The following is a 23,981-nucleotide window of genomic DNA, read 5'->3' as shown; positions in this document are numbered from 1 at the left end:
TTCCAAATGGAAAATTTTAACGTGAAATAACCAAAAATGAACCCAATTTCGGGGAAAACTCATTACAAATTATTTAGTGTTTTAAAAAAGCTTCATTTTTGTTTAAAAAAAAAATCTAGCATCAAAATTAAACAAGTTACGCTCAAAATAAAGTTAGTCCCTTTTGGTTTTGGTAAAAAATCGAGAAAATCACCCCCTAATTAGTATCTTAAATGAACTTAATCGTTACGACTTTACAAGTTTCTGAACTCGTGTATATATTGTTTATATGATATGTAAGTTTCATGGGTTCAAAGTGCTTATTATTGAAAGGGCTCTAGTTAAAATGGGTTCAACGAGTTACTGATCACGAATGTATGCAAATTTAGAAACACTAAATCTTAGTCAATTTTTGTCTAACAGAAAAACAAAAAAATACATGATATTCAAAAAAGCAAATCTGACTTTTTTGTTTTTCGAAATTTTTGGTATCTCTAACAATTTTTAAGTTATTTTGAAAAAAATCATATTTTTCAAAATTTAAATTTTTTAAAAATCTTACTTTGAAACCAAATTTTTTCAAAAATAAGCACTTTGAATCGATGATACTTACAGATCATTAAACACAACATAAGTAAAATAATTCATGGAGCGGAAACGGTTAATTTCATTTAAGTTGCTAATTAGGGGGTGGTCGTCCCGATTTTTTTTTGCAAAAACAAAAGGGACCAACTTTATTTTAAGCGTAACTGGCTTAAATTTAATGCTAGAAACTGTTTGTAAAAACAGAAATAAAGCTTTTTTTAAACACTTTAAAAAAGTTATAATAGGTTTTCCCCAGAAAGTGCTTAATTTTTTGGATATTTCAAGTCGAAATATTCTATTTCAAATTTGGTGAATTTGAATCTATTTTTCATTGGCTATAACTCTGGTTCTACGAATTCAAGAGACCTAAAGAGTACACCATTATTTTTACTTTTTTATAGGCTATATTTTTCCTAAGAACGTTTTTTTCGACAAAATACTTACTTTTTGAGTTATTTGCGAAAAACCGTCTAAAAATGTGGTTATTTTGTTGAAAAATGAACATATTCACTCGCAAATAACTCGAAAAGTGTTGACTTGGCGAAAAAGCTCTATAGAACAAAAGTTACTTAAAATTAGTCAGTTTACCCATTTCCGGACTTATTTTGGACATATATTTTTTCACCCCCAAGATGAGGTGAAAGTCACCCCCAGGGCAAAAGCACACATCGGCACAATATCACTTTTTTTATTTGACATGTAAGGTATACGTATGCCAAATTTCATGTCAATCCAAGCGGTTCTTTAAAATTTAGAGCAAAAACCGTGAAAGAATGGACTATTTCGAGTTATAAGCAATTTAAAATTGAAAAAAACGAACAAGGGCGATTTTCAAGGCTTAATAATCCGGTTAGACGTTATTATTATGAAAGTCAGAAAGTGACTAAATCAAAGTTTAAACCCCCCCCCCCCTTACAAGATCCTGAAGAATTTTTTGTCATTTTGTCATTACTTTATAATTATCCTAAATTTACAATCAAGATTCAGTAGAAATAAAAAACCAAGACACGTTAAATGCTACTATACCTCGTTTTTTAAATAGGAGGAGTAATTCAAATTTACCACGCCGTAATGCTTGTTTGTAATTGGTCCAACCACAGTTTACCACAAGTTTACTCCACTAAATTATAAATATTTTTGAAAGATTTAAACGTAGAATGAAAGACTACGTTATTACTGAGGCCGAAAGTCCCTGAAAACTTCTATAATATTTATTTTAATAAGTTACAGGTGTGAAAATAAAAGAAAAAATTTAGTGTGATTTTTAACCTGGGAGCAGTCGCGCCGTTAGAAAAAATCTAACATTTTTTCCTTTTTCGTGATATTTCAATGAAAAATTTTGCCACATAACTTTCCACTCGTCAGTGCTTCGAGAAAGGTGTAGTAATGCGTGGGTTTTTTTCTTTTTTTTTTTTCATCTTCTTCTTCTCTTTTTGGAATTTATCGCTTTGGTGAGAATCAATTAGCTTTAATAATTGTTAGAAATAATATTTCTAACATAAGTAAATAAAAATACTGCAAACTTAAAATTTGTTGTAAATTCGTATTTAAATTCGTTTTGTTAGATAAAATCTAACGCGCGACCGATTCAGTGACAGAAAAGGGCGCGACTGTTCCCGGGTTAATAGTCTAAGAGCTAGTGAACCCTCCGACTAACGGTCGTCCTGTAAGGCTAGAAATTTTTCTAGTGATAATTCATAGCACACCAAGGCTAAAAACCATGACCTGGTAGGCATCAGCGGTGCACGCGTATCTACCAGGTGAATCGAAAAGTGCAAGTTTAGGGGGTAAAATAAACTTTCTCCTGCAAGGTTTAAATTTAAGTATGTGTTTGAGTGAGTCATTTAGAAGAAATGTGTACAATGACAGGCGATTCTGAAGATCATAAGACCTTGCCAGGCGAGGGGAAAGATTAGGGGTTTTTCCTAAAATTATTCTTTTTGCATCGAACAAATTTTTTTTAGGTTTTTTGAATCATTCCAAACAGAAAAGGTCTTTATTGATTTTTCTCTTAAGTTAATAGTTTTTGTTATATAAGCGATTGAAAATTTTGAAAATTGCGAAATCGGCCATTTTTAACCCTAAATCGGACATTTATCTAAAAATTTCAATATTGCCAAGGTACGTAAATATTCTTTAAACATTGATTGATGAAATCCGGAAGAGTTTTTTGCAATAAAATATCGAAATCCCCTTTGTTTTTTTAATTGCTAATCAAGCGGGCGCGACACTGTAGGATTTAGTGAGGACGTTTGAGTTAGCATAAATTCATTATCTCGAGAATGGGCAAATTTCAAGAGAAATCCTCAGACAGGTCGATTTTTATTTTTCAATTAGGACTTTTTAGCATATATATAATACTAGTGACGTCATCCATCTGGGCGTGATGACGTAATCGATGATTTTTTTAAATAAGAGTAGGTGTTGTGCGATAGCTCATTTGAAAGGTTATTTAATTCTCTATTCAGTAATATAAACATTAACATAATTATTTGTACAGGGTGCACAAAAAAAATTTTTCTTCTATTTGTCAAATTTAATCAAAGTTAAGGCTATCGGTACATAATTCACAAATATTTTACGGCTATCCCTACTTTTTCTGTCTTTACACGGCAAATTACGTGTAGTAAAATTCACACTGGTATGAATATGTAAACCTAGAATGTCATTCTACTTGAAAATGTTATCATTAACTTAAAGAGATGGCTTTTGAATGTTCTTGGATAACTGTTATGTGTAAAATTGCAAATTATTAATTCAGTTAATAAATGTGATAATTTTTCACTAAATATGTATTCAGTGATTGTAATAATTTATATATACAATACCCCTAATAACACAAAACATTCCAGGAATGTTCCTAGAAGGTACTCACAGGACATTGAAAACATTCCTGGAATGTCCACAAATGCACACGAATGTCCCTGGAAAGTCCCAGGAAAGTGCTGTGTCAGCATTTTAAATATTCTTAGAATGTTCTGTTGGAACATTCCATGAATGTCTACGAATGTTCTTTGGACATTCACAGTATATGTCTTAGACTGAATGTCTTGTTGGAACATTCCATGAATGTATACGAATGTTCTTTGGACATTCACAGTATATTTTTTAGACTGAATGTCTTGTTGGGACATTCCATGAATGTTCTTTGGACATTCACAGTATATTTTTTAGACTAAATGTCTTGTTGGAACATTCCATGAATGTCTACGAACGTTCTTTGAACATTCACAGTATATTTTTTAGACATTCTCTGAAATATATCGTCAGTAATGTGACAATACCTCCTATATCTTTTTTCATGAGGTTTGCAGGAGACGAAAAACATTTTTAATGTCACCTCCTGTTTTCATACGTAAGTTCTGACTTGTTTTGTAGTAAATAGATAGTTAAATTTACTGCAAAACAAGTCAAAAAATATATGAAAACAGGAGGTGGCCCAAACAAGTTTTTAGTCTATCTTACAAATCTCATGAAAAAACAGATAGGAGGTATTGTCACATCACTGACGATATGTGGCCATACCAAATAATACATCCTTGATAAATATAAACATTTTTATTGCAAAAAATTTTTTCATACATTTTTTTAATGTAATTTACTGATATTCCTATAAAAAAATGTGTCACATTTGCTTTGTAAACCTTTCTTTTGCCTTTCATAGCCACATATTCCATTTCCTTCCTGGTTTTTTGTAGACCACTTCTCTCAGCTGATTCTAAAAGAAAATAAAATAAATGGTAATTTTTCTATCCTTTACAATTAACAATTAGAAGAAATATTTACAGGTAATAATATGCATAAATAATAATAATAATAAATTAAATAATATTTAATAAAGAAAATAATAAAACATTTTGTATTTTGACAACGACGTCCGATGTGGAAGTAGAAACCATAATAAAGTTATTTTTTCAAGTAAATTGTGGCTTATTTCCCCATTAAAATAGTTACAATAATTACAAAAATGCCACAAAGAAATAGTTTTTTCACAAACAAATAAGTATTTTGTTTTATTATATTTATTGTTTTTATTATTTACTTTAACTTAAGATTATAACTTAATTCTTGTTTTCTATTTCTGATGTTTTTATTTATTTACATTCAATATTAATCTGTTTTCTTGTATAATCTACTTCGCAATAATTATGTGATATATTGGACTTAAAATGAATTCAAAAATTTTTTGTAATTGGGCAACAATGTCAACTTAGATCTCTGATGTAGATAATGAAGAGCAACGGTATCTACAGTTGGAAAAATGAAAGAATAGGGCTTTTCATCGATTGTCATTTGTTTCGAGCTTCTGTCATGTGTCACATAATATTAATATATCTACTTCATATGTCTTTGGTTTGTATTATTGTATATACCAATAACGTATGTCGTAGATATATTAATATTATGTGACACATGACAAAAGCTCGAAACAAATGACTGTGAATGAAAAGCCCTATACGCTGTGAGCTCGTACGTAGAAGGGATATTTACAAATTCTCGAGCGCCAGTAGTGACAAGTCTGTAAACGATTACTGGAAATTTGACATAAATGTCAAAGTGATTAATTTAAAATTAAAATTAAAAACATTAATTATAAAAAGTATTAGTTTGTCAAAGCTGTGTTATATATTTTTACCTTAAATATACAATACGTTTTAAATACTGAATTTAAGTTTTTTTAATGTTCCGTAATATCTAATTATAAATTAATATATTAATCTTACCGCCATCTATACGATAATTGTGAAAGTATCCGAAGTAAGAAATTCATATTTTATCAATAGAACGTCAAAATGATTAGAAAAATCTTAAAAAAATCGATTACAATTTAATTACTTTTTTGCGTTGTAAATATTAAGCGATAACAATTAAATAATAAATTTAAAAATAACCAGTGAAAGTTGATTAGTAATCCGCCAGGAGCGACACCAGCGAAGCTCACAGCGTATACCCATGAACGATCACATCAATCACTTATTTTGTATTTGCTATCTTTTTCTATTTTAGAACAAATAGAAAATGATATAAAAACCTTAAAAATAAAAAACTGGAGAAAAAAAGCACGAAACAGATCATAGTGGAGAAGAATCCTGGAACAGGCCAAGACCCAGAAAGGGCTGTCGAGCCAATGATGATGATGATGATTTTTCTATAACAAACGTTTGTGATTTATAGAAAAAGACAGCAAATAGGGCTTTTCATCGATTGTCATTTGTTTCAAGCTTCCGTCATGTGTCACATAATATTAATATATCTACGCCATACGTCTTGGATTTGTATTATTGTAAATACCAATAACGTATGACGTAGATATATTAATATTAAGTGACACATGACAGAAGCTCGAAACAAATGACTGTGAATGAAAAGCCCTATACAAAATAAGTGATTGATGTGATCGTTCATGGTTATAGGGCTTTTCATTCACAGTCATTTGTTTCGAGCTTCTGTCATGTGTCACATAATCTTAATATATCTACGTCATACGTTATTGATATAACCAATGATACAAACCAAAAACGTATGACATAGATATATTAATATATGTGACACATGACAGAAGCTCGAAACAAATGACAATGAACAAAGCCCTATAGGGCTTTTCATCGATTGTCATTTGTTTCGAGCTTCTGTCATATGTTATATAATCTGTGTATAATATTAATACAACACGGATTATACGACATATGACAGAAGCTCGAAACAAATGACTGTAAATGAAAAGCCCTATTCTTTAATTTTTCCAACTGTATATTGTAATTGTATTATTAATTGGGTTAAGCATATTACCTGTGTGATATAAGCTATTGGAACAGCACGGTCTCTCAAACGAACAGTTGAAAGTGAAGTTCTGTCAATATCTTTTTCTAAAAAATGTTTTGAACATACTGCTCTATTAACAAATCTGATCAATACTTCATGCCTTCTTCGCAGGATCTTCTGGAAAGCTAAAAATACAAAATATATGCATTACTGAGCATTATTAACAAATTTTAGTTTTAAATAAAAAATATGATTAATGAACTCACAAAATATTATAAAAAGCAGCTTAGAAATTGTTTATTAGTATAGTCGTTTCCCTAGACACAACTGGCTAGTGATTTAAGTAGGTAATTTTTTTGTTTTTGGCCAATTTTGCCAAAATTACTAATATTTAGTTATTATTCTTTTGCCAATTTTACCAAATTGTCAAAATTATTTACTAAAATCACTAGCCAGTTGTGTCTGAGACTAAAGACTTGTTTACACGGGTAGAGTAATGATGCAAGTACTTGATAGAGTAGAGTAAGGCCGATGCCACATTATGCGTTTTGACCGGATGCGGTGAAAACGCATCCGTTTCCAACGCAACCGGACCGACCTGTCACACTATGCGTTTAGTCTATTGCAGTTTGTAAGCGCGTACCGATGACTCAAAATGCATCCGTTTCCAACGCAACCGGACCGATCTGTCACACTATGCGTTTTCAACGGATGCGGCGGAAACGCATCCGGTCAAAACGCATAATGTGGCATCGGCCTAACTCTATTCGTAGAAACCCTCGGCACAGAGGAGTAGCAAGTAGAGTGTATAGTAGGTGGTAAAGTAGAGTTACTAGCAACATGTGGCAAAGTAACTCTACTCTACTACCACCACCACCGCCAAAATGTCCACTCGCCTGCGCACTCTACCCATGGAACGCGCTCAATTCTGGTAGAGTAGAGTAGGTAGGAGAGCATGATATAATAAATACAGTGTTTATTGCACCATGGTAGGGGAGTTTATTGTACCATGGTAGGAGAGTACATAGAGTCACTGTCATTCCGGCTGGAATTGTGTTTTGTGTAACTAGTGAAAATTAAGTTCACCGAAGATGAATTTTTAGAACTTGTAGAGCTGTATGGCGAATACCACTGTTTATGGAATTTAGTTAGTGTACAATACAGAAATAAAAGTATGAGGCAAGCTGCGGAGGATGAAATCGTCGAAAGAATGGCAAAGGGGGCTTTGGAGTAAACGAGCTCAAGCAAAAAATTAAGAATTTAAGGTGCACTTATAATCAAGAGTGTTTAAAAATACAAAAATACTAGCATCAGCACTATACTTGTACTCCCCTCGTTTGAATGGGATCAAGCCATTTTTGGTAGAGTAGTGAGTAGAGTCTACTCTCCTCGCTACTCTACTCTCCTCAAAACTCTACCCGTGTAAACAAGCCTTAAGTTTAGCGAACCGACTATACTATTCATACTGTGTATTCATTAGTTGGTACTATTATAGTGTGTGGTCTACCATCCTGTTTATAAAGGCATACATTAGCAAAAACGCAAAAAAAAATTAATGTTACAAATAATCCGTTTGTTATTATCTCTATTTACTATTTTAGTTAGGAATAAGCAAGTTTGTGGCTTATTCGCAATTATTAAAATAATAAATGGATATTTTCTGAAATAGGGGCATGCCTTTGTTTACATATTTGCATACTAACCTTTGAAACGGTATCCTGCAGATTTTTTATCTACATTGCTTCTGCTACTCCAACTGATTTTATGCACTATGTTAATAATACTATTAAAGTTGTTATTATAAAAGTATCCGAATTAAAAAAATATTCTTAAAAAGCACAAATAAAAACAAACAACGATCACGCACGGCAAGGTGGCCAAGGCCAAGATGCATGCCAAGATGGCCGAAGCGCCGAAGTGAGGTCATTGGTCGTTTTTAGTCACGTGATGCCCTCTCTAAGCACCATGCACAAATACATGCGCCGTGAATTTGAAAATGAACATATAGGAACATTGGTAGTATGTTCACAGAATGTCTTATGGTAACATTCCAGGAATAATTTAATCAGATGTTCACCGAATGTTCCCTAAATGTCCAGGACATTCAAATATTGATAGAACTTTGGTAGTACATTCCTGGAATGTTGTGTGTTGTTAGGGACTCAATTGACAAAAGAGGAAAAGCGTTAAAGTGATTTTTTAATAATATATTATAACTATGGAATGCTTATAATTTTGAACATCTTTAACAACAAAATACTTGGATCACAGAATATATTATCCTGATGTATTCTCTGCTTGGATCTTCCACAAATAATACACAATAAATACCTTTTTATTAAGTTCACGTCTTAAATCAATTTATTTATCAAATACACTATATTTCAATATTACTTAATCAACAACGCAAAATATTCCCGATACCATGTCAAATAATATTTAAAATTGTCACTGATTGTCACTGTTTGACTGACAATTATGCTGACAATATTCTATTCGACTGAGTGCGTTGTAAGACAAAGATAGATTTGGAAAATATTACCACGGACATTGTGTTTATTTTTTTCGAATCCTGAAAAAAAATAAATATTTTTGAGAAATTTAAGCGCAGAATGAAAGACTAAATTATTACCGAGGACCGAAAGTCCCCTAGAATAAATAAAAAGTTTATTTTGAATGAGATATTTGAAATTAAAAATCACACTAAATTTTCTCTTAGATTTTCACCCCTGTAACTTATTAAAATAAACATTATAAAATATTTCAGGGACTTTCGGCCCTCGCTAATAATGCAATCTTTCATTCTGCGTTGAAATTTTTCAAAAATACTTATTAGTTTTCTCAGGATTCGAAAAAAATGAATCCCCATTTGAATAGCAGTACAGCCGAAAATACGTACCCATCCTCTTAATTTAATAAAAAAAATTTTTTGTACACCCTGTATAAATAATTATGTTAATGCTTATATTAGTGAATAGAGAATTAAATAGCCTTTCAAATGAGCTATCACACAACCCCTATTCTCATTTAAAAAATCATCGATTGCGTCATCACGTGCAGATGGATGACGTCACTAGTATTATATATATGCCAAAAAGTATGCTAATTTAAAAATAAAAATCGACCTGTCTCAGGATTTCTCTTGAAATTTGCCCATTCTCGAGATAATGAATTTATGCCAACTCAAACGTCCTCACTTATACTACAGTGTCGCGCCCGCTTGATAAGCAATTAAAAAACAAAGGCGTTTCCGATATTGTATTGCAAAAAACTCTTTGGGATTTCATCAATGTTTACAGAATATATACCTACCTTGGCAACTTTGAAATTTTTAGATAAATGTCCGATTTAGGGTTAAAATGGCCGATTTCGCAATTTTCAAAATTTTCAATCGCCTATATAACAAAAACTATTAACTTAAGAGAAAAATCAATAAAGACCTTTTCTGTTTGGAATGATTCAAAAAACCTAAAAAAAATTTGTTCGATGCACAAAGAATAATTTTAGGAAAAACCCCTAATCTTTCCCCTCGCGTGGCAAGGTCTTATGCTCTTCAGAATCGCCTGTCATTGTATACATTTCTTCTAAATAACTCACTCAAACACATACTTAAATTTAAACCTTGCAGGAGAAAGTTTATTTTACCCCCTAAATTTGCACTTCTCGATTCACCTGGTAGATACACGTGCACCGCTGATGCTTGCCAGGTCATGGTTTTTAGCCTTGGTGTGCTATGAATTATCACTAGAAAAATTTCTAGCCTTACAGGACGACCGTTATTCGGAGGGTTCACTAGCTCTTAGACTATAATTGCAAATAGTTAATTCAAAAGAAACTTTTTATTTATTCTAAGTGACTGTCGGCCCCCTCGGCAATAACTTTATAAAAAAATAAAACACATTGAAATTTTTGACAGGCGACATTTTGCGCCTTTCCCCTTAAATATTTTTTTGTTTGAAGCACCCTGTACCTATATTAAATTAAAATTATACATTTAAGTAAATAAACAATAATATTTTGTCATTACAAAGTTTTCAAACAAATTTTATATAGAGTGTCTGCATAACTAGGAACCATATGGGAAACTGTTTTAGTGTTAATTTTACGAGAAAAAGTTATTCTTCATAAAAAGATCTGCAGTGTCTAGAACTCAGAATACAACCATCAAATATCAAATTTTAGTAATCTTATACGAGGTATGTCAAAAAATTTGAGTTTCGGTCAAGAACAAAGTACGTTTAGTTTTCACAATATTGAAAAGTTATTATGAAAAGTTGTTCAGCGTTAAAAACTATGTGTCTACATTATGCAATTACGTCCTTCTAATTACTCCTTCAATTATAATATTGTGATCTATAAAGGCACTTTACTCTTGATCGAAACTCATATTTTTTTACACATATCTCATGTAATATTAAATTGATAAAATTTGGCATCTCTTTTATAAAGCTTTTTATAAAGAACTTTTTATCGTACAATAATAATTGCACTTTTCAACAACGCCCTTTTCGGTTATTAGAAATATTGTGATAAGTCTTTTATTATTAATAATTATCAATTTTCATTTATTACAAATAATGTGATAACTCTTTTATTATCTGTAGTTTCGATTTAGTATCTGTAGATAGGATTGTATATTCTTTATTGCAACTATTCAAAAAAAATTTAATATAAAATAAAATTTTAAACCTTTCACTGCAAGAAACCACACGTTCACCAGTAACAGTAAATAATGTTTGTGCCTAATAGACGAGAAGAGAAAAGGTATTATCAGTAGTAATTGCACAAGAGCTCTGAAATTATTGAATTTTTCCCGAGTGACACTTTGACAGTTTTAATTTCATGAGGCGAAGGCGAGTGAAATTTTGTCAAAGTGTCACGAGAGCAAAAATTCTATATTAATTTCAGAGGTCGAGTGCAATTTGTTGCGATTATTTCATGAATAAAACTGTTCAAAACCAAAATTTTATTGTAATTTATTTATGTAAGTAACATTAAACACACAGTTTTTATAAATATTTGACGATTGAAAGGCATCACTTTTATAATTTTTAAAACAATAATTGTCATTAATGTCACTGAATGTATTTTTTCGTAGCAACGAAGGGCATCTGAAGTAATATACTTAACGACGGGAGATTATCAAAAATGATCGATTTAATTCAGATTTCTGTAGCTTTCTATTGGTCAGAATCTCCTATGAATGAAATAATCAAATACATAATCATAATTCATAGAGTATTTGTTTACTTAAAGATAATAATTATCATAAATTCGAGTAAAAGATTCACTTTATACGAGTAAAACTGCTTGATCCAGCAAGTTGTGTTTTTGTACGAGTAAACTGCTAAGTTGCGTTTTATGGGTGTTAATGATTTATGTTTCTACTCGTCAAGGAGTGTGATTTGATGTTTATTTGACTATTGTGAGTGTCACTTTAGTTTACAACATAAAATCAATTGGATGGTATGTATATATACACCGTTCTTAGGCGTCAACGCCCTTCGGTAGTGATCTATGGAGGAGTATCACCAAGCCGCAAGCCCTTATCCTTTGCTGTACCGCTCCTCCATAGGCCGATCAGACGCCAGTTTATTCCAGACGAAGCCGTAGACTCTATTGAGTTTTATACTACGGCGTTGGCCTTTTATTAATTTCATGACCTAGCTGAGACTCGAACCAGCGATCGCAAATCGCAAATCCACTAAACTTGTCGATCGACTGCGCCTCAGCTAACTGGACCGTCTAGATCGACCAACTGGATGGTATGCCAAGCGTATGCAATCTACTTCAAAGAAAAAAATTAGGAAGGAACAACAAAATATATTTTTGACGGAGTAAGTTCAACATTTCAGGAAGGGAATAACTATTTTTTCAGTAATAATACAATATTTGATTTTTGAGATTTCTCTAGCTGTTCATGAAATAATTAAAATTGTATATAAAAAATGATTATCTCATTTAAAATAAATAATTCTTATTTACCAAACCTTCGGTTTGACGCTCCTTTGGGGTTACGCCCGCGTGCGCCGCACGAGTTGCGCGCCCGGTTAAAGGGCTCTGTATCAACTGTCACTTTATAACGCGACGTTAAACCTCAAGTTATGAGATAACTCTGTAGTTATGTTAAGGACTGTAAGGCTAGGTTTATGTTTTGATTTGTTTTTAGATAGATGCTTCAGGTTGTCCCAGAACCTTGTGCGGCATTTTATTTTTAATAAATCAAATGTAATATCAAATATAAAGCAGCACAAAATTATCAAAAACATAGACCTAAGATAACAATTAAAAACACCTAGGTAATAAAATTAAAACAATAATAAAAATGAGAAAGAAATCTAATAATTTAAAAATAGAAGAGTAATGCAATTTTAAAAATTATACAAAAATCAAATTGAGAGGTACAAATTGAAATTTCTATTTATAAACATCCAAATCCAAGCATTTTATACTAAATTTACAATCAAGATGCAGTAGAAATAAACAAACTAAGACACGTTACTAGGAACACTTGCGAATGGTAATTTACAATGTACCTATATATATATATATATATATTGTAAATCCCAAATCATGATTTCCAAAGTTTATACATTGTAAATTATGATTCGGGAGTGCTCCTAGTAGCATTTAACGTGTCTTGGTTTGTTTATTTCTACTGCATCTTGAATGTAAATTTAGTATAAGTACTTCTTTATTTCTACTTTTACGATTCACCACCGAACCACACCGAACAGCGATCAGCTGTTCGGTCATCGGTAGCCGGTAGGTAGGTATACCAACTTCTCGTGATTCTCTTTCTCGCTCTACCTTGTAGTGATTCTACATAATGTTTTTTTTTTGACAACTTAATATTTTCTTCCGTCTATAACGTCTAAGAAATAACTCATCTCATAACGGTGGATGATCCATCACACCGAATTTACGTTTTATAGTTATGGAGATAGTTATATGTTATAGTTATGTTAACTTTAACGCAAACGTTAAAAATAACTTCGGTAATTTATCACACGGCTGAATATTTATTTATGGATTACCATTGAAGACCGACATGATCAACCAAAAAGAAGATGGATCTGACTATTTCTTTCTTCTTCTTCTTAAAGTTCCCTCTCCTATCGAAGGTTGGATATCATAATGGCTATGGTCACTTTGTTGGCTGCTTTGTTGGCCGATTATTTCTTTAGTAACATTATTGGGTGTGAATCTGTCTCCTGGTATTTAAAAAATAAACCATAGGAGCACTACTGAATCATAATTTACAATGTAAGTATATACATTGTAAATCCCAGATCATGATTTCCAAAGTTTATACATTGTAAATTATGATTCGGGAGTGCTCCTAGTAGCATTTAACGTGTCTTGGTTTGTTTATTTCTACTGTATCTTGATTTTAGATTTAATATAAGCTGTTACATATTTTTAAGTAATAATAATGAGCGCCATGCACGTATTAGGCGGCCGTCGATGGTGAGTGCAAAAGAGATGCCATTCCGTCAGTCCAATCGTGCATCTTACTCGCACTCACATTTACAGCCGCGTCAATACGATCTTTACCGCTCACTGTTATTAATTAAAAATAACAGCTTAGTAATAAATTAATGACACAAATTTGTTCAGGATCGTTTACGGGGGCCTTTAAACTTTCATTTAGTCACTTTCTGACTTCATCATAATAATAATTTTTAATCGAGTTATTAAGTTTAAAAATGGCCATTTTTGCTTTTTTCAAATTTTAAATTGGTTATAACTCGAAAACGATTAACTTTAGAGAAAAATTACACAAGAACTTTTTTGTCCAGAATGGTTCAAAAACGCTAAAAAAAATTCATCAAGCCGAAAATAGCGATTTTTGAATTTTGTTTTAAAAAAATTGTTTAAAAAAATTTGGATCATTTTTCGCGTGAGCGACTTCTTGAACCTTATTCTGGGGTGTCTCACGAATGAGATTATGCAAAAAAATATCATGGGAATATTTTTTCCAACGAACCCGCCGTTATCGCCTTGTCTATATTATGTCTTATAAAATAGTTAACAATACAAAGTTCTATAAAGCTGTTGACTTGTGGTAAGTTAAATATTAGATATGTTTATATGGTATTAGCCACAGTTAGGTTGTAATGGCAATTACCTATTTTACCTAAAAATACTTAACGTTTCGATTTCGATAAAGGAATTTGTTGATAGGTACCCAAGAAGCAATTGGACGTAATATTACGACGTCTTAACGTTGGATTAAATGCCCCAACGTTAATACGCGACGTTGCGGCGACGGTCAGAAAACCGCTATTTGCACCTAAGTGGGGAATAGAAATACGGGTTGCCTCGACGTCTCCCTCTCGACTTCTCAGCTCGAGATATTTTATCGTCAAATTACGTTAGTTTTTAGGACCTTGGTCTTGTAAGGTAATAGTATAAAATTCTCTACCACAAAAGTACGGCCGACACATTTCATTTTTACCAAATAGGTTAATAATCTTGGAGGATATTAAATCATCAGAAACTAAGATGCATGACGGCCTGTTGATACTTATTAAGTAGGTTCCTACTCTATTCAGAATATAACCTAAGTGAATTGTATAATTATTTTATTATTTAATCTGCCTCATTGCATAATGCGGTCGAAAATTTACAAACGCAAGGAAATGTACTGTTAAACTAGGTATAAAAATTGCTAAAAACTGAAAGCGCCTCAAAAATTTACAGGTTAAATCGAACAAAACGGTAAAAATAGAAATAACCATCGTAATTAAAAAAAAAAACATATTATTATGTCTAGACCCATACAAAATTATCCTTGATTAATATATAAACAAAATTCGTTAATTAAAATCAAATATTCATTAAAATCTAGCAAAAAAATTGCCAAACATTATGTTTCAAAAAATGGCTGGACCATGGCGATCTTTCATTAATGGCGGATTTGACTCGCGACCTAAATTGCAGTACATTTGAACTGATTTGGACAAGGACACCCCCTGCCGACCTTTAGTATAACCTATTTTTACTTTGCACACCTCGAATTTTCCTATTGGTATACCTAATACGTCCTAAAGTAAGCGCAAACAACCTGGTCTTGACGACAGACTCCCGTCGACCGGTCGTCGTCGTGAACACGCCTTAATCTGGTGGACGTTTTTTGAGATTGACATTTGACTGTTGACGGGTGACTTGCATTTTCTTTTGTGATTTAATTATAAACAAAAATAAACTAATTTTCCAGTTTTTAATAACAACAGTAAATTTAATAAAAATTATGTTTATTTACAATTTAATTTCCTTAATATGATTTGGCAATTCAATATTTTTCAGGCAGTTTTCGATACCGTTATACCAGAACTCACCCCCATTGCTCATTTTTGTGGTCTTTATTAATTTGGGTGTTGCAACTAGTGTCCTCGCATCTTTTGGTAATCCGGAGATTCCAAAAGATAACAAAATATCTAAAAGCTCATTAAGATGAGTATGAGCTATTCCATTTTTGACTGCCCAATGCCTCAGCTTCTCCCGCCTCAAATACTTTGATTCTATTTCAAATTCCAAATTAGTCAAATCATCATCATCATCTGTAAGCTCAAACTCGTTAGCGATTAGATCACGTTCATGCCCTTTTGGTGTAGTATCAGGTCTGTTGGTGTTGGCAGAAGTCAGAATGACATCGTCCTGTTTGACCTCATTATCTGTTAAGGTTAATCTGCTTGTAGATCCTTGTGTATGTACATCAGGCAGCTTAAACCAAAGGGTTTTATGAATACATTTATTAATCTACTTATAGTTGGTTATTTTTATTTGTTGCATATATTATGTTTACCTCATGAAAATCTTTAGTCCCATTTTGAGTAATTAGCTCTTCAGGTTCTGTATGTGCCATTTTCAAAAGTTTAACTTTTTGTCTGTAAAAAGATGTTGAATGTCTAAAAGCTTTTGATTTCTTTTTTCCATGCATTTCCCCTTCATTTTGAGACATTGTTTTTCTCAAAGAACAACTATGTATTTTTTAAACTATATAGGTTTTTCATTCAATAAATTGTTATTGTTAATATACCGTTTATAAAAAAACTAGAAAAACCAAGTGTAAAAAAGTAAGGTTAAGGTTAAGATGAGTCAAGTCAGATAGACCCTAATCAGCAAATTTTTACGTCGTTTTGTAGTTGGAAACTAAACAACCAATTGTCGAAAATTTACTTTACGACGTTGGATAGTCGTCGACGTTTTTTAGTAAATTACAGGTACCTTATAAAAAAAACTTTGACGTCAGGTTAACGTATACAACTTTACTTAAGTACTACATTGTTACTACCTACGTTGTATTGTCGTTCTCACCTTTCCGCAAGTACACGCAGCAATCTACCATATACCTACTGAGAAAACACCCGACGTCTCCTGAACGTTGGGTTCGATACTAATAAATACTCTGTAATCCCCGACGTTGAGCAGTCGTTAAATGTCTTCCAGTAAATTACATTGTAGTATAGAGGTTATATCCGACGCGACGTCAGCTTAACGTTAAACCTTAACCTAATAATTAACGTTGGTATTCTCAACGTTGGATTGTCGTTGTCGTCTTCCCGAAAAATACGTCTACCATACTCGATAAAACACCAACGTCCTCTGAACGTTGGCATCTATCCTAAAAAATACGTTGTAAATCCCGACGTTGAGTAGTCGTTGATGTATGCCACTTAATTGCACTTATACTACAGATAGGTTAAGACCGACGTCAGCTTAACGTCAAACCTTATCCTAATAATTGACGTCGTTATTCCCGATGTCGGTTGGTCATCAGATTATATTACTTATTAGCAGCAACGTTGGTCCATAGGAAAAGCAGACGTTGTCCTTGGTTAAGGCTTATTGTGAACCAATTTTGTCCTTAAATTTAACGTCCCATTAGGACAAAATTGGTTGCAGGTCGTAAAATTGCTACTTGGGTATGTTCAACCGCCAATTGCTGTTTGATATTATTGTATTATTTGTTATTATTGTGGTAATGTCATATTATTTCAGTCATCAAATATTTTACTTCACCATGATGGTTGTAGGCAACAGCCAGCTTTGGCTGGATGTTTTTGTGCTCAATGATATATGAGATTCTGATTATTCTGTGTATTTGTGCAATAATTATATGTTATATATTATGATTCTGTGTTTGGAAATTGGAAGTGTTCGTAATAATGAGTTTTTTGGGGTAGAAACGTAGTAAGTTAAGTTTTTATGTATTGTGTGTTGCATGTGTGTAATGTACGATAGCGATATGTGCTTCATATTTTTTACCCACTATTGTTGGTATGTTTTGGTTGTTTACTTCTTCTTTTAGTATTGGCAACCAAAGTCTGTTGAATTCTGCTGACAGATTTGCTACATATTTTTCTTCATTTAGTAGGATGAGGGTGGCTTCTTTGATTTTTCTCTTTTGCATGTCTGTTTCCTTCATGATTATTGATGCATGTTTCCACTGTGGTCTGTATTCATTGTCCCAGGCATGTTTGCATATCTGTGATTTATCGAAATCCCTGTTTTTGATGTATGATTCATGTTCGTTAATCCTGACGCTTATTGGTCTTGCAGTTTCTCCCACGTAGAAATTGTTTCATTCTCAGAATATTTTGTAGAAGCAGTTCTTTGACTCTCCTGTGTGTTGTTCGGTTTATTTTTCGACAGGGTATATCTAAGTGTGTTGGTTATTTTCAATGTTGTTGATATGTTGTATTTATTCCATATCCTTTATGTTTTTTTTTGATAAGCCCTTTTTACATCTAGTATTGTTTTCAACCTTGAGTGAGTCTCATTTTTTGTGTGTAGCTGAATTGCTTGTATTGTTTTTTTTGTTTCATTTCTTCTATCTTGTGGAATTTCTTGTTTATAAATGACAACAGGTAGTCATTTTTTGTTAAAACTTTTCTTATCTCATCGTATCTTATCTTTTGTATCGTATAAACCTTTCTTATCTTATCAGATTTTTCTCTTCTTGAAATGCCTTATCGTTGGAACATGCATTTTGAGCTCTGTCGTCTAATGGTTTAAATTATTCCTATTTTGATGTTTCCATTGTGATTTGAGTGGAAACTTTCATACCTGTTGGTGTAGGTTGGCTTTCTGTAAACTTTGGTTGCATATCCTGTAATCTCATAGATGATCAGCACATCCAGGAAAGGAAGTGAATTGTTTTGAAGAGAAAACACCTCCTCTTTAGCACAACTTTAAATGGCCATGTCCAAAGAATGGATGATAGAAGACTATCTAAGGAAATAATAAAATGGGTACCAATTGAAAATAGAAAAAAAACCAAAATAGACATGGTTAGTAGGCGATTAAAGAGCAATATCGAAGAAGAATCTTCAGGCTGGAAATTGAATTGACACTTGAAAATAAAAATTAGAAACTGGAAGGCGTAAGCCAGCGTTTCTCAACCTTTTACCCTTTGCGACCCAATCTTCCATAATTATTTTCACCGCGCCCCCCCTCGTTCAATAATTTTGACAAAAAACAGTAAAATCTTACTTTTTAGTATTGAGTGCTCTTTATTATTATAACTCCTATTCAGTGTTCATGTGTATTTTATTTTTTATTTTGTCAGAATTTTGTTTTGCTTTGATTTTACTAAATTAGTTAATGATGTTGGTGTGTTTTTCTATATGCTTACGCCCCCCCCCATTACTAAATGCGCGCCCCACTAGGGGGCACGCCCCACAGGTTGAGAATCGCTGGAGTAAGCCGATACGAAAACCGAACGAAAAAAAAATTCTAATATATCTAGGGAAAATTCATTTGGTAATAGTATATTGTAGAAGTAAAAGACGCAGGAGAACATGCTGCCAAATTAAAATGGAATTTCGCAGGACACAGTACCCGACTGAAGGATAAAAGATGGAATTACGAAATACAACAATGGAGACCGTGGTTAGGAAGAAGAAGTAGAGCAAGGCCACAAATGAGATGGGCTGATGGGATAAAGAAGTTTGGAGGACACGGATACAACTGAAAACAGGTGGTGCAAAATAGACAACACTGGATTAAATTGGGGGAGACCTATGCCCGAAATTGGATTACTGAAGGCAGAAGAAGAAGAAGATGTTGTAGAATTATGCCACTAGATGGAGCTTTTCCTCTCTGTTAGTTTTTAAAATATTATCTCTGATAATAAAATCTCTGTTATATTCTAGTTGAAATAATTATATGCAAACTTTGGAGTGGCAGCTTTTCTTATTTTTGTGGTATAGATCACAATTTTCATACAAAAATGTAAAAAACTCTTACAAATTTCTTCTTGTTCTTTGTATTTTTCCTATTCGTCCTCCACAGCACTCTACTCTCTCAGTCACCTTCTCTGGGGTCTCTATCTATTATAGCATTTCCTATTTAAGTTTTCGTACAGGTCTTCCTTTCCGTATTCTTCCCGTTGGTTACCAGTCCAATATTCTTTTCGGCCACCTATGCTCTGGCACCCTTTATACATACCAGAACCATTGCAGCGCAATGATTTTCAACTTTTTTGTAATTGAGTATTCTACTTCCATTCTGATCCATATTTCCTCTCTTTTTATTTTGTTCTCTCTGGTGATTTGTAGATATTTTCTCATAAAGTCTAATTCAATTATTCGTAATTTATTATTCTTTTATTATTTTTTGTATTATTTTTGTCATTGGGCATACTTTTGCTCCATGTATGGTAATATTTAGCACTATGCTCTAAAATACCCTTTTTTGTTTTCTTTGGTTAGAGTGTTCTTCCATATCACTTCATAAAGTGCTTTCGTGGCTTGTTTTCCTCGTGCTATTTTCGTTTCTATATCTTTCACACAAGTACCATCTTAGCTTATCATTGACCCTAAATACTTAAAAGTCTTACAACTTTTAAGTCCCTTCTAAACTTGAGCTCTTTTTTCTCAAAAGTCTCTTCTAAACTTTTAATAAACAATTAATTCTATTCAGTTCAAATTCAATTCAATTCAAACACAAATAAAAAATTCATCAATACTAAAGAATTTACGGATCTACTAAAAAATTATTCCACAAATTATAGATCTCTATTACTTTTCTCATCGTTAAACTTTAATGGTTAATACAGAATAAAATCAAACAAATTCCATCCTCATAAAGCGACAAAAAAAGAAAGAACGCCTATTAAAATGTTTATTACCCCTGAACTTTAATATAATCAAAATCTGTCGCATAAAAGTCCGGGAGATGGATTAATCTAGACCACTAACGTGAAGGAAAAAGGATAAAACTTTTGACATAGGAGGACTACTTTCATTTTTATGGATCGTAAATTAGTTGACTGGATACACATCGTATTAATTTTTATACAAAGTACGTTTTCCTGATAATTTGTGATACTTTTAAATGAGACTACGTCTCAAAATCACATAAGAGTGAAAGAGTGATGTAAAAGATATATGTACAATAAAATAAAACCTCAGTAGAATTTTCTACTTTCCCCTTTTATATTACGCGGTTTTCAGGGAAACCAGTACATGAGGTTTTTCATATAGACCGATATCTCTGCTCTCTGTAATCGAAGCTCTTTGAGAAACTTCGCCTCAAGTGAATAGACTCAGGGCTCCCGCTACCATATGTGCAAAGTTTGCAAGGCACACGGGCGCCAACCTGTAGGGGCGCCAAAACCCTGGGTCAAAAATTGAAAAAAAATGCAAAAAAAAAACAAAAATTAAGTTTAAAACAAAAGTTGCGAAATTAAATAGGATTAGGTATAAATACACACTAAACATATTTAAATTAAGTGACAGCAATCTTTTACACAGTTTTTTTGTTCTTGAAGAACGACTGACAGATCAGGATATAGACTCCAAGTATTTGTTTAATGAAATTAAAACGTTAAAATTATTTTCATTATTTGATAATACTGACCTTTAAGTATTTTACAATATATATTTGAAGGAATTTAATCCCCACCCTTCCAAACGTAAGCATTTCACTAATAATTCTTTTGTATGCTTTTGGCGAGCAATCTTTTTCAAAGTTAAATATCATTTAAGGACAATGATTCAATAAAGATAGGTTGGGCTAGCAATATTAGCAATTAGACAAGACATTTTTGATGGTATAAATTTTAGTGATGTAAATAATGAATTTGCAATAGCAAAGTCTCTGAAATATCGCTACTAAATAGCTATTTTTTATTGTATCTATAGCCCAGTAAATGAACGTAAAAGACGGTCACCATACCACCATACTGGTAATTTTCAGGGTCACCACCGAATTGCATAAAACTTAGGGTTTAGGTTCTACTCAAACACGTTTAATCGCTTAAAAACACGTTTTAGGCGATTTGTCGCAAATAACTCAAAACTAAGTATTTTATCGATTATTTTTTAATGATTTTAACTTCCAGTCGTATAGTAAGATTTTTTATCACATGTTTAATTCTGTGCAATCAGATTATTATTTTATCGGTAATTTTCTACTGTAGAAAATTACACTGAGAATTTTTTAAGTAGATTGTTTCTGTTTAATTGCAACCAGTTTCCTAGTTTTGACAACTGTCACATATAAGAAAATATCCATATACTTTTAGTTCTGAATCTAATGTCAAATTGTCACGAGGAGTACACAAATAGGCAAATTTAAGCGCTGGTTTTACTTCGGTAAGATTATTTCATGAATTAAACTGTATTTATAAATAAATTAACTAATATTTTTTTAATATCTTCATCTAAATATTTGCTAAACTGTGCTTTTCACTTTGACAAGTGGAAAAATGTGTGTCACATTAATTGGGATTAATGTCACTGACTGTTTTATATAAAGATTTGAATTTTATATGTAAGTATTAAAAACTAATCTTACGAATATCACACAGGACAGTAAGAATAAATAAGAAAATAATGCTTAATTTATTCTCAAATTTGTTGTCTATTGTCAGACAACAAATTTTAGAAAAACTGTCGTATTATTTTCAATTTATTCTCACTCTCTTGTGATATTATACCCGAAAAAATATTTGTATAAAAAATGTAGCTTAAAAAAAAACGAAAAAAAATGGTGTATTGATGAAGTCCATAGATCTAGTAAAAGCAAAATTTAAGCTCATTAAAAATACGTTCCTACTCGTCAAATTTCCGATCAAATACTTCAACGTGAAATAACCAAAAATTGTTACGTAAAATAACCATTAAAACTTGTTATGACTTCTAAAGTTCAGTTTTTTGTTTTATTTCAAGCACCTTCCTACCTACAGACCTTAGAAAAATAAATAAACATGAAATAAAATAACTTAAGGGGCGCCAAAATCCTTTTTTGCACACAGACGCCAGCAGCCCTTACGGGGGTCCTGAATAGACCAATTATTGAAACGAAAAAGACTGATTCCGACACATCAATTCGGGTTTAGGATCGAATAAGCACTCAACAATCGACAAGGTGCACAGAATCAGACATATTATCGAAAGATGTGTTACTTTCTCCCTTGATACTGCACAGGCTTTCGATAAAGTTTGGTATGAAGGTATACAGTCTTATATAAATTAACGGCATTTTTCAGGAGTGCAGGACGACTGTTTTTCAGACTTAAAAGGAATTAGAGCAAGTGTTCCGCAAGGCAGTGTGATGGGTCCAGTCCTAAACCTACTATGAACATGGGATGTACCTGTACTGGAAGACAACATAGTTGCCACCTTTGATCAAGTGGGGATGACTATTAGAGAGGCGACCAACAAGGTCCAAATAGCTGTTAGTCAAATCCATGAATTGACACAAAAATGGGGAATTAGACTTAATGATACTAAATCTGTTGATTTTAAAAGGTAAGAACTTTACCAAGCTACTAAGGTGGAACTTTACCAAGCTGCAGACGAGGGTTGTGAATTGCATAGTGTAGCATTCCTTTCCTTTTGTTTTCACTGCAGCATCCATCTGGCTTGCATATTGTAGAAGCCTTGGAGGTGTCACCAGTGAAATGGAACAATAAGTTTTCAATTTAAAAATATTTTAGTAATAACTTTAATATTTTTTAATATTATTAAGGTTGCTATTAGGATTGAAAACTTTACCTTTCAATTGCCAGATGACGCTAGTCACCTAATCCATACACGTCAGTTGCAATGTGGAGATAAGCTTTCATGGTTGGTCACTTCGAGTATGGAGCAGCAGGCCTACGCCTCTCCGATGATGACTCCAACACGAGTCGAAAATCGCCGATTCAGAGTGCTGGATTGCGCTCCGTATTCTAAGTGAAAAATAAGATTGTTTCGCCTTCGCATTGCAACTGAATAAAAATGGTATACATTTTTATTTATTCCAGTTGATTTTAATTTTACCAACAAAACAATACAATATACATATACCAGTAATAATCAACAATATCTAAGTATTATACATAAATACAGATACTGCTAAGTATTTAGATATAACGTTAGATTCCTGGAAGGCTCACGTCAAGAAAAAAAGAGAAGAACTAAATATACCTAAGGTGTAAAACAATGTATTGGCTAGTTAAAAGAAATTCCAATCTGTCGATCAATAATAAGTTACTACATACTTTACAAAACAAATATTGAGACCTGTATGGACTTACGGATGCCCACTATGAAGGTGTGCCAGGTCAAGCAATAATATAAATATAATACAAGGAGTTATAGTAATAAAATTCAGACTTACTCACACCCTATTTTATTGAATCAAAAGGATGACCA

General features: G+C 32.4%; 1 long non-coding RNA gene across 1 annotated transcript; it reads right to left on the bottom strand.

Moving 5' to 3' along the window:
* Positions 1 to 4,107: 4,107 nt before the first annotated feature.
* LOC126880130 (uncharacterized) lies at positions 4,108 to 8,483 on the bottom strand. The gene is made up of 2 exons (XR_007696431.1): positions 6,355 to 8,483; positions 4,108 to 4,282 (listed from the first exon to the last, which is right to left on the bottom strand). It is a non-coding gene; the product is annotated as an uncharacterized LOC126880130 (long non-coding RNA).
* Positions 8,484 to 23,981: the final 15,498 nt, after the last annotated feature.

Source organism: Diabrotica virgifera, chromosome 2, assembly GCF_917563875.1.
Source record: "Diabrotica virgifera virgifera chromosome 2, PGI_DIABVI_V3a".
NCBI lineage: Eukaryota > Metazoa > Arthropoda > Insecta > Coleoptera > Chrysomelidae > Diabrotica > Diabrotica virgifera.
Note: the sequence above shows the minus strand (reverse complement) of the source record. Positions and strands in the feature narration are given on the sequence as shown.